This window comes from Symsagittifera roscoffensis, chromosome 5, assembly GCF_963678635.1.
Source record: "Symsagittifera roscoffensis chromosome 5, txSymRosc1.1, whole genome shotgun sequence".
NCBI classification, from domain to species: domain Eukaryota; kingdom Metazoa; phylum Xenacoelomorpha; order Acoela; family Convolutidae; genus Symsagittifera; species Symsagittifera roscoffensis.
The window spans coordinates 68,516,890-68,528,644 of record NC_087066.1 but is presented as its reverse complement, the minus strand read 5'-3'; positions in this window follow the sequence as shown (position 1 = coordinate 68,528,644).

Here is an 11,755-nt window from a genome sequence, read left to right as displayed (position 1 = left end):
GTTGGAGTCTGTGGGGTTTTTTGAATTGTACTACTGGTAAGGTCTACAGGATTTGTTGTTGGTGAATGAGGTATGTTGAATTGAACTCTGGGGTTTTGCAAATTTCTATTTCGTCTTGGATGGATAATCTGTCGGTTTATTTCGAGTGTGTTTTGGTTTTGACTTTGGTGTCTTGCTCCATTAAGATCTTGTTGGAGAGGGGGTATATATAATATATACTGGTTCGTATTGTGGTTCGCTAAGAGATGCTTGGCAAATTACTGGTTCTAGTGGTTCGGACAATCGTGCGCGTCTTTCTTCGAATGTGTATGGATTATCTTGAAAAGAGATGCGTGTTGATGATTGGGGGTTATCTGTTTGAGTAATTTTTGATGTTGTTGGAGTTTCTTGGGACTTTGATGATGAAAATTGATGTGGGGGTTGTTGATAAGCAATTTTGGAAAGTTTTTGGGAAACTATTTATTACAGAGGAATTTTTGTGTTTTTTGTAATATTCTTGAAAGAAAAGTAATTTAAGTACTGTTGCTAATGCGGAGGTTCGAATAGCTTTTTTTATACATTTGCATATTGTCATTATGAGTGATGTCGAAAATGTGAGAAATATTATAAAAAGAAGAAAAATATCTGTTCTCTTGAATAGATGTTAGAACGTTAAGATAGTTATTTGAAATATCGTACCTGAGGAGGTGGTCAATGATTTTGGAAAAATTAACGTAAGTTTGGGCTAGGGAATAAAAAATGATGAAAAAGTTGCAAAAAGTTATCAGGGTGAGGATGAATATTTCTAAAATGTCGCATATGAAAGATGAACAAGGTTTGAACGAATTGGAAAAAATTGAAAAAAGGTTTGAAAAAATTGTATCAAATTTGTCGACTGTTTGAGAAAGAAGCATTTGAAAAAATGATTTCTTCTTCGAATTTTTTTGAGGCTAAATTCAAGTGTGGTCGGATTATTTCTTGGTTTTTTGAAAAGTGGGTTGGAATACGGCAATTTTTGATAAAGGAAAGTTTGGAGGGCTCTCAAGAATCTTACTGAATTTGTTGTTTTTTATTGGATGATTGGGGGTATCTAAGAGATGTTCGAACTTTAGGCTAAAGGATCATGTCCAGTTTGTTCTGTAAGCTAATTTAATATTTTTGGCTGAGAGGTTATTGAGTTCTAAGTTGGGTCAATATTGTTGATCTTTGTACTGCTTCATAGGGAAGGGTTGTATTATTGAGACATTGTTTATTTCAGGTGTCAATGTTTAGCAGTTTGCTTATTTTGACCTGGAGGTCTTTTAGTTATAGTTAGAGACTGGCTTGAGGGTGATTGTTTGTCGGCTAAAGAAGTCGTGTTAAAAATGAGGTGATGATTCGGAAAGGCTTCTGATTGGCTGAATTTGAACTAGTTTGTTCAAGTGCTTTTCAGCATGAATTTTGAGAAAATTTTCGGTCCACTAAAACATCTTCAAGAGGTGATAAGGTTAGTTAATTTTAAAGTGGTTTTTGGAATTCAACTTTCTTTAATATTTTAGACTGTGGGTTGAATGTTTTGTAATCTTTTCGTGGCTGATTACGAAATTGCGATAATTGTCTATGTGGAGATTTTTATTTTTGATCTTGTGATAGAATTTTTTCTTCTAATTTTCGATTTTTTCTTTCTGTCTTAGGTATGTTTTTGTTGTATGCATTTTTTGATGTTTGTTGGGAAGTTCTTTTTTTATTTTTGTCTGATGGATTTTGGATAGGTTTCATATCAGTGCTTTGATTTTTTTGTGATCCGAACTATTTTGAATAACTTTAAGTCCTGTAAAAGAGTATAATTGAGTAAGTTCTCGAAGGGCGTACTCTTTTGGGTAGTAAGGTAAAAGATTGTTTCGATGTTCAACGATTTCTTTTCTGTTTAAGTCTGTATGTTTGTATGTTACATCAGTGGGTTTATCGTTTATTAGATACGGTCCTTTTCCGAGTGGTTGTATTTTTTTAGAAATTCCTTTTTGTGTTGTGAAGTTTGGAAGTAAAAAATATGTTCCGATTTGCAATTTTGTAGCTGGGGGTAAGTCGGGAATTTATTTGGGAATTAATGTTTTGTCTTTGCAAAAAATTTTTTGTTAATTTCTGCTAAATTTTGTTGTGTTTTTTGTCTCTGATTAAAATCCATTCGGAAGCTAATTTTAAAATTTGTGGATTATGAAAGTGATCTTCATCGTGGGTATGTAGTGGTAGATTGAATCATATTGTTTCTTCAGTGGGTTGGCAATAACCTTGTGCATTTTTTGAAGAATTTGCTGTTAACATTATCGGTTTCCGTGGTTTTTGATTAAAAACCATTTCTTAGGGTGATAATTCTAAGGTTGTTGTAAATTTGTGAATTATAAGATAGTGGGAAAAATTTTACATCTGTTGGTCGTTCAGTAGTCGTATGTCATTTCCGTTAATGATACATGTAAGATACTCTTGTAGTGAACGGTTCATGCATTCGACTAATCCATAAGTCCAATGTGCGTGGTTTGTGTTAATGTTATATATATGGCATAGTGTAATGATGTCGTTATTTATAAATTCAGTGCCATCATATGTTACAAGGATTTCGGTTAAGCCGAATTTTGCTATCCAGTGATCATAAAGTGTTGTAAATGCATAATAAGCCCTCCAATGAGGTACTGGGTTGAGTGCTACGTAGTGTGTGAATGCATGTACTAGGACCATTATAAATGAGTTTCCTTCTGAGGATGGTGATATTGGTCCTTTTGTATCGAATGAATTCTGTGGTTGAAACATAAACCACATACTTTGTTCTTTAAAATCTTGTTTTTCTGCGATTTGTTTTTGGTTTGGGTAGGGTTTCTTTAAATGGCATGATGTTATGCAATTGAAGCATAATACTTTTATCCAACTTAGTGCTTTTGGAAAATAAAAATGTTGTATAAAATTTGAGTATGTTTTTTCTGCTCCTGAGTTTCCTTTAGTGTGCAAAGAGTGAGAGGTAAAACCTCGGGTTTAACACCGGAAAGTGGCGTAATTGCCAGCCCAACCCCTGGAATAGAAAATGGGTCACCTCGTTAAAAGTTTGGAGGAAAACTTATATATTGCGAACTAGAGCAGAAGCTGATAGAGATATAGCTTTTACATTGCAACCTTGGAGTAGAGAATTTAATTCAAAGTGGACTTGATAAACATTGGATTCAGTTTAGCTTGGCGAGTGATCTATTAATAGCATTTCAACTAGACTAAAGAAAAGTAGTCCCAGAGGAAATTGATAGTAATGAGACAGCGGCATGAGAGTTATGTTTCCTAAATAGTATGAATGGACGGGAATTTACTTGGCTCTCCGGAGTTGACTTTTTGGTTTAATTTGACCCCTTATAGACGAACTACGTTCCCCTGATAGCTAGAAGGTCGGGATTGGAATAGAGTACAGATAGAAAATTTAGATGCCTGAAATTAGTTAGCTACCCATAAAAAGGGTCTCCCCCTACCCTTGGGAGGTCGGAACGTTGACGGGATAATTACAATAAAGACCTTGAGACGATTACTGATTAAACATAGCATGGTTTGGAGGTTGAGTTGAACTCGAGAGCTGAAGTTCATAGAGTTCAGGAATTGGTTGATTAGAATCGTATGACATTTGTTTGATTGGTCAAATTGTGACAGCTACCGCATACTGGGTATCTATCAAGTGTGAAAAGATTGATAAAATAAACCGTAGTTGGCACGTGGCAGAGTTGACAGGGAGAGGAATATAGTCTTAAACATGTGCGGACGGGTGATTAAGGCGGATGTCAGGACTGATAGGGAATGGCGTGACTTCAGTAAAACTAAGTGTAAAGAAAGATAAGGAATTGGAGGGTAACTGAGATCCTTTAAGAGTCAGAACAGTGTTAGCTACTTTTAAGACTAGTTGGTTCTCGTCAGAGAAGAGAACAATGTTAGCTACCATTAAGAGTAGTTGGTTCTCGTCAGAGAAGAAAACAGTGTTAGCTACCATTAAGAGTAGTTGGTTCTCAATCAGAGAAGAGAACAATTATCGCTAGTGAGCGAGTTGCGCTGGAACCTGAGTTTAGTACCGGGTTGAAATAGTTGTGCGAGCGAATTGCGCTGAAACCCGAGTTTATTACCGGGTTGAAATAGTTGTGTCGCTGCTCTGCTAGAGTAGGCGAGTTTTGAACCGAGTCAACCGAAAATTGATGAGCAGTTGAACAGAACGGGACGCGAGTTTCAAAATAGTAGTTGCTAAATAGTAGTTAGCTCATTAAGGGCACTGTAAATTGGGCTCTTTTCCAGTTCCAACCCCCCTTTCAAATTACCAAGTCTTATGTTTATTTTACGTGTTATTACGGCTGAAGGCGTGATGTTACGCTGTTAAGTATGAAGAACGAATCTGTTCAGAAGTGTCGATTTGTTCACCACGCCAAGTTTCATTGCATTATGACAATGTAAAAAAGCTTTTCAAAATTGAATTTGAAAGGTCGGGGGAAACTGGAAAAGAGCCGTAAATTGTTTTATTTCCTTTGCGATTGAGAATTTACTCATTGTGCCCCCGATTTGCTGAACTAGCTAGAAGCGTAAAAAGAGAGCTGAAAAGAGCAGAAATTAAGGGGGAAGTTGCGTAATCCTTTGATCGGCCGATTTAGTCTAACCACCAACATAACCCTTTCGGGATTGTGGATCATATCGTGTCTTGGTATCTCCCACTATTACACGGTATAAAGGGGAGAAACTCTGCGGCCGTTAAGTAGAGTGAAAGCGTGCTTAGAGGAGACGACTCCCCGGAAAAAGAATCTACAATTATTAGGCCAGCGAATTGGATGAAAATGCAAAACTACACGTGACCATACCTTGTAGCACTTTCATGGCACAGTGGCATCCGCAGTGTGAGTGAATGGAAGTGGCGTGACCTTCGCCCCACCTCATCAGAATGACCTCATATACTTGACCTTTTCTGACCAAGTTGCGCGTATATCTAAGATCGTCTCTGAACCTAAAAACACAAAAAGTATACAAGTCTATAAAATACAAAATAGACACCAAAACACGAGCCCCCGCTGAAATCAAAAACTCTAGATGAGTACTGATGATGCTACTGGGGTTTATCAGAATACTTTAACACCTAAAACATTATTGTTCCGACTTTCGATACGAAAGTAACGGAGTATTTGTGCTCGGGGTGTGTTTTTTTCTTCAGACAAATTTCGACTTTTTAACTAGCCATTTTTCTATATCATTCGAAAGCTATTGTTGTCCTAAGCTTAAATTGGAAAAGATATTTTACCTGTGACCAATTTTCGTAAAGTTATGGGGGGTTTAAAGATTGCCATTTTGACCAACTTGGGGCAATTAACGCGCGATATATTTCGCGCTATTAACGCGTAAGCAGAGATTTAATCCGTCTTAGAAATCGTTCTAAAATGGTTGAAAAAAGCTAGTTTGCCATAATTGATTTGTTACAAGGAGCGAAATCTATCCTGTTGTACTTTTTATGGCGTGTGGGGGGACGATTTTTTCAAAAAATTTCAAATTTTAGAAAAAAAATTTCATTTCATTTTATTAAATTAAATTTTTTTTGGGCTCCATTCCAGTTTCCCCCCCCCCTTTTGATTTTGCTGACATTAATTCGATAAGAATCTATTTAAAATGTTTTTCCGCATTAGAAACTGCAATAAAACTTGTCAGCGTGAACAGGTGAACAACTTTTTAAAACGTTTACTACATTGTGCGTGAACAATGCTGCGTGAACAATTTTTGAGCAGTTTCATTTTATAACTTTACGCGGGGGTTGAGAATTTGGAAAAGAGCCTCTTTTTTTATTACTACTCCATAAACCTGAAAAGGCAGTGGGAGCATTGAGGGCTTCGCCCTGATACGAGCAGTCTTGTTGTAGTTCATGTTATTGTTGAAAAGTGTGATTTAGATCTCTGGCCAAATGTACGATTCTGCTCTACTGCATCCACTACAAGCTGTGCGGCGAACAAAGCCGGCAAATTGAAACTCATATTGCCTCACTACGATTGCATTGCTTCTACACCAAAACTATGGTTTGGAAGCAATGCAATAACTAAGCACTAGTAGCAGGGGCCGATCTAGGATTTTCTCGAGGGGGGGGGGGGGGGGGGGGTTTGGATTTTCAAAAAAATTTCCAAAATTTTGACGACTTTTTTTTAGATCTACCAAATAGATTTTTCGAGCTCTCCCAAAACACTTTTTTGCCCCTATTTTGGCTAAATTTTCTGCGCTGCAGGCAAATTTTTGAAAAAACAGTCAAAAAAGCCGTTTTTGGGCACTTTTTGAAAAATTTTGACAAAAAAAAATCGCGTTTTTTTGGCGCGCGCTCCCCCTCAAAGTTAGTATATATTGGCGCCGCAGGCGCCTTTAGAAAAGTTTTAGGGTCGGTCGGCCAAAAATGGATTTCTGAAAAAGTATCAAGGGGGGACCCTTTGGTTCGGCAGGGGGTCGAATCCCTGAGGAAAGGGGGGCCGTCCGCCCCAACCCCCCCCCCTAAGTCCGCTCCTGACTAGTAGCAAAGTTAAGATTTAAAACAATGCAAAAGTTTAGCTACCAGTTATAATCAAACTTCAGCAAGATAAAAAAATTCAAGCAAACATAAACGACGAAGTTTTTGAACCACGGCATATTTTGTTCAGGTAGACTCAAGTAGAAACACTGGTCTTATCCTAAAACCATCCATTGAAAAACGAAAATAAGTGTTTTTTCAAAAAATTATTATTTTTTTTTTCATTTTTTGTTGTTCAAAATCATCTCCCCACATGCTATGTGAAATAAAAACTGATAAATTTTGCTTATATCAAAATATTAAATTAACAGCAGAAATTATATCGCGCTTAAATTGACCCAAAGTGGCCAAATTTGTTATATTTAAACCGCCATAGCTATACAAAGAAAGAACAAAGGTAAAATTTTGTTTTCAATTTGAGCTCAGGACAGCAATAGCTTTTGACTGATAAAAAAAGTACCGTCAAAAATGGCTAGTTGAAAATTCGAAAGATGTCTGGAGAAAAAAACACCCAGGCACAATTATTCCGGCGTTTTCTTTGAAAGTCGGAACAATGAAAACTATCCTAAGGCGTACAGCACCGTAAGTTTAGTGTTAAAACACTGATGTTTCAGTAAAGATTTGTCAACCTAACAGTGTGTTTTTCTATCTCTGTTTTGATCTCTCAACGGAGTAAAAGTGGCACTATCCGGGGACTGTTACATTGGTAGCAATAAATTATTTGTGCTCCACTTTCTTGAATTGTAAGGGTTGTTTCCGAGGAGAGCATTGATAGGACTTTCCAAAAAATGACCAGGTTTTGAAACAATTTTTTCCTCTAAACTTTTGTTATTGAAAACCTTTCTCACACATGCCATGCTAAAGTACGGAGTGAGGTTTTTTATAGCTACTCAGGCATCAAATGGACCAAAAAACTTGCTCGCATCAATTGAAATTGGAATAAATTTTGATCGGATTAAACGGCCGCCTACGCGTTGATCGAACTAAAAAAAGTTCGGCAATTTTAGAACAGCTTTACTAAAAATATCAAAGCTTTAAAAAAGGATCACAGCTGAAACAACTTTTTTAAGCCAAAAAAAATAATATTTTTAGGTAATATAGTTACTTTTTCATTTCAAATGCTAGAAATTTTCATTAAAAGCCACACCGATTAAGAACTTCAGAACAATTAAAGTTTGACTCAATTGTTAGAAAACACAAAACAACGTGCAACGTTTCATCACTTCATTTCCTGTTACTGAATTCGAAAATCTAAACCAAAAACTTGCTGTGATAATTTCAAACCAAAAATTTCATTAGCAGGTTTTTTTTATCGCACATAGGTTTGGATACAGATTTGAGTTTTACTTTAAAAACTCTTTAAATTTGCCGGTTCCAAGCAGCGTTACTATTTGAATCACTATTTAAATTGCGACAATTGATAATATATCAAACATGTTGAAATGTTGCGCTCAGAATGTTACAAAAACACTTAGCCAAATCTAATATAGAGTCAGTGTTTTTTGGACCAAAATTAGTGCGAGTGCAATTTTTTGAAAGTTAGAACAAAATTCTTTAACCTGGGATTATTCTCAAAATGTTAGCCTCGTGAGACATCAACTTGACGATAACAACAATTCAATGAACTATTTTATCGATTTAATTAGTACAACTTATTTTATCTTCAATTGTTACCACTTACTGTTTTCCATATGCTTTATCTTAACCAACTACATACCTGTGTAACGTGGGTTGGGTGAAACCGTTGAATGTGAAAGCCTAGAATGAGGAATCATTCGAAGAAACAATTGCTACTGAGGTCTTGATTTAAAAAAATTGACAAATTTTTGAGCAAGTTTTTTTCAAAATGTCAATGTTTTGCGCACACTCAGCAGAAGATATCGAAATATTCCCTTCTTTCCGCCCACCTCAAGGAAAATTTTTCGGTCTACAGAAGAAACAAGACTGCTCGTATATCAGGGCAAAGCCCTGAATATTCCGACTGCCCCTTAATCAGTTTCGAATATTTTTTGGACAAAAAGAATGTTGAAAAACTATAAAGATTAGACAAAATCAAAAATTAAGTGTGAAAATTTGAGTCGCACGAAGTTTAAACGGTCGATTAGATAGCCACAATTCAATTTGGAACCAATTTTTAGTGCGGGATAATTCGCCACTCGTGTAAATTATAAAAGGAGTAGTTTAGACAGACTAGTGGCAGGGTGCTAAAGTGGTGTAAGCACCCGGCTAGTACCATAAAGAGCAAAAGATCGAGCACTCGAACAATCAGTGTTTCGTTATTTGTTCTGAATAAAGAAAACCCCCGAGCATATATACTCTTCACTTTCTTCGAAAGTCGGAACAATTACGCTCAAAATTGCGACGGATCAGTAAAACAAGTGTTATTCTCACACATATTTGAGCCATTCTTCTGGATTGCTTTTGTGAGACTCAAGCAGTTTGCACAACTGAAATCGGTCTACATCGTATCCTGTCTTGCAGCTGGAAAACAGGGCGTCCAGTGCGTCCAGAAGCTCCTTCAGATTCATTGCCTTTATCTTCCTGATAGAAATTGGATATAACACTAGTCTTACACAATTGAGAAGTTTTTGGAAAGTTGAGAATGAAGAAGTTGAACTGAGCTGAACTTTTTGATGAAAAGTGAAAATGAAATATCAGAAGAGTCGACTTTGAAACAAAGATTAATAGGTTATAAATGACTAGTGAGTAAGTTATAAATGAAGTCGTCGTGATCAGAGGGGTTCGTTTAGATCGAGAGGGCGTTGGCTCTTTTGAAAGAACACATTTGATAACATTTGATAACACAGACGATCAGGTGATTGATCATCTAATTCGCAGATAAGCTGCAATTTAGTCGAAACGAAACACAAGTCGAAACCCAAGAACACGTGGATTTAGTCGAAACACGAGACCCCCTTTTATTGTGGAACCGGAGCCTTGATATTTAGGCTGATTGGGCAATTCATTTTGCTATTCTTTGCCATATATTTTAATTCACAGGAACCATAATTTGAGCCAACTTCCATAGCTCGGGGCTTTCCATCCTTTTGATCCCTAAAAAGTCATGAAGACGGAATCTTTGTACAAATCTGGCTAATTTTTTCACGAATAACTTTCAGCGGAACTTTTCTTACACTGTAAGCATAGCCAGAAATTATTCATGGACGGAATGAGCGGAAATTTTGATCACTTCACGGATAAATTTGGATGGGCAGAATTCATCCTTAAAACGAGTCTGAAAATTGAGCTCCACGGAGCTCTCCGTAAATTTGGTCTCACTCCAAGGATGATTATCAGCAGAAGTTTGATTTTGATCAATTTATCCGTGAAGTGAGCCAAAGAATTTCTAAAAATTTTAAAACGTAAGTCTACGAACTTTGAAAAAATGGTTATTATTTCATTTTTTGCCCTTACCCTCAAGGATAGTTTACCACCCATATTTTTTCGTAGAATTATATGAAGTTGTCATTGGATCAGTTTTATTGGGTCCTCGAACGTGAGTGTCAAAGGTTTTTTTTAACTGCGTTAACCCAAATTTATTTGAAGTTGTATATTATTTCAAAGACAAATCAATCATTTGTCATTTTGAATTACTCCCACTAAACTTGGTACCCAATAAAGTATGTCTTGTCCTGTTCCAATTTCAAATCTAAATGGATATCAAGAACGGATTTGGGGGGCGAAGGGGGGGCGGAGGTTTCCTTCTTCTTCAGGGATTCGACCCCCTGCCGACCCAAAGAGTCTTCCCTTCGTCCTATTTTGAAACATCGATTTTTTGGCTGACTGACCCTAAAGTTTTTCTAAAGGCGCCTTTGGCGCCAAAATATATTAATTTTGAGGGGGAGCGCGCGCCAAAAAAACGCAATTTTTTGGTCAAAATTTTCCAAAAAGTGCCTAAAAAAACTTTTTCTCGAAAACATCCGCCCCCACCCCTCCCTCGAAAGAATCCTAGATCTAGATCCGCCCCTAAAAACGCCATTTTTTCGAAAATCCGCCCCCACCCCTCGAGAAAATTCTAGATCTAGATCCACCCCTGATGGAAACCATTAATTGCAACTTTAATCCGTGTTATTAACCAGATTTTTGAAGAATGTGAAGCATATGTATGCTTGAGGTGTTTTGTCCCTACTTTTGATGAAAGTGACGAAATATTTGTGCTCGGGTCGTTTTTTTCTTCAAACAGCCTTCAAAGTGATAAATAGCTTTTTTTGAGGGGATTTTTTTACATCACTCAAAAAACTATTGCTATCTTGAGCTCAAACTTCAACAAAATATATTTCACTGGTAATCATTTCATGGTCAATTTTCATTTTGACCCATTCGGGATAATTATCGCAAGATGCATATTTTGCAATTTTTTGTAAGCGGAGACTTAATCCGAATTATAAATTGTTCCAAATTGAGTTGTGACATGCTGCTTGGTCTAAATAACTTTTTGCTATATGCAAAATCTATTACTTTGGATTTAATATAGCACGTGGGGACGATTTTCGACAAAACAGAAAGTTTAACATTTTCAAGTTTTTTTTTAATTTCATCATATTTTCTTAAAGCGAACACTTCTTCATAGACCTTAAAAGGCAGTCGAAACATTCAGGGCCTTGTCTTGATATGTGCGATTTTGTTTAAATTCCGACCAACTAATTAATTAAAGTTATATAGTGGTTATCGAGTCTGAAACCTACGTGTTTCTACCCGCTTGTGCTATGGATTTTCCTAAACGAGCTTTGTATCTACCAAAAACCTGTTTAGAAAAACAAGATAACTCGTATCAGGTCGATATCCTGAGGTTTCGACTGCTTTTTTAGGCATATGAGACTCTGTTTTTACCTAAAAACAAATGACGTGGAAATTAAATGAAAAAAGATCTACAAATTTTTGAGACTTTTTTATCATCTACCCACATGTCATATAAAATATAAAATTGATAGATTTTGCTTTTAGTAACTTATCAATTATGACCAATAGCCTGCTTCGACCCAACTTGAAACGTTTCCTAAGACGGTTTAAATGTCCGCTTACGCGTTAATAGCACTAAATATATCACTCGTTAATTGTCCCAAATTGGCCAAATTGGTAATATTTAAACCCTACAAATTTACGGAAAAGGATCACAGTTGATTTTTTTTATTTGAGCTCAAATGGTTTGTTGGAAAGTCGAAATTTTTCTAGAGAAAAAATCACCACGAGACAGATATTCCGTCATTGTCTTCGAAAATTAGAACAAGAAACTTAAACGCTTATTCAATATTCTAAAGTATT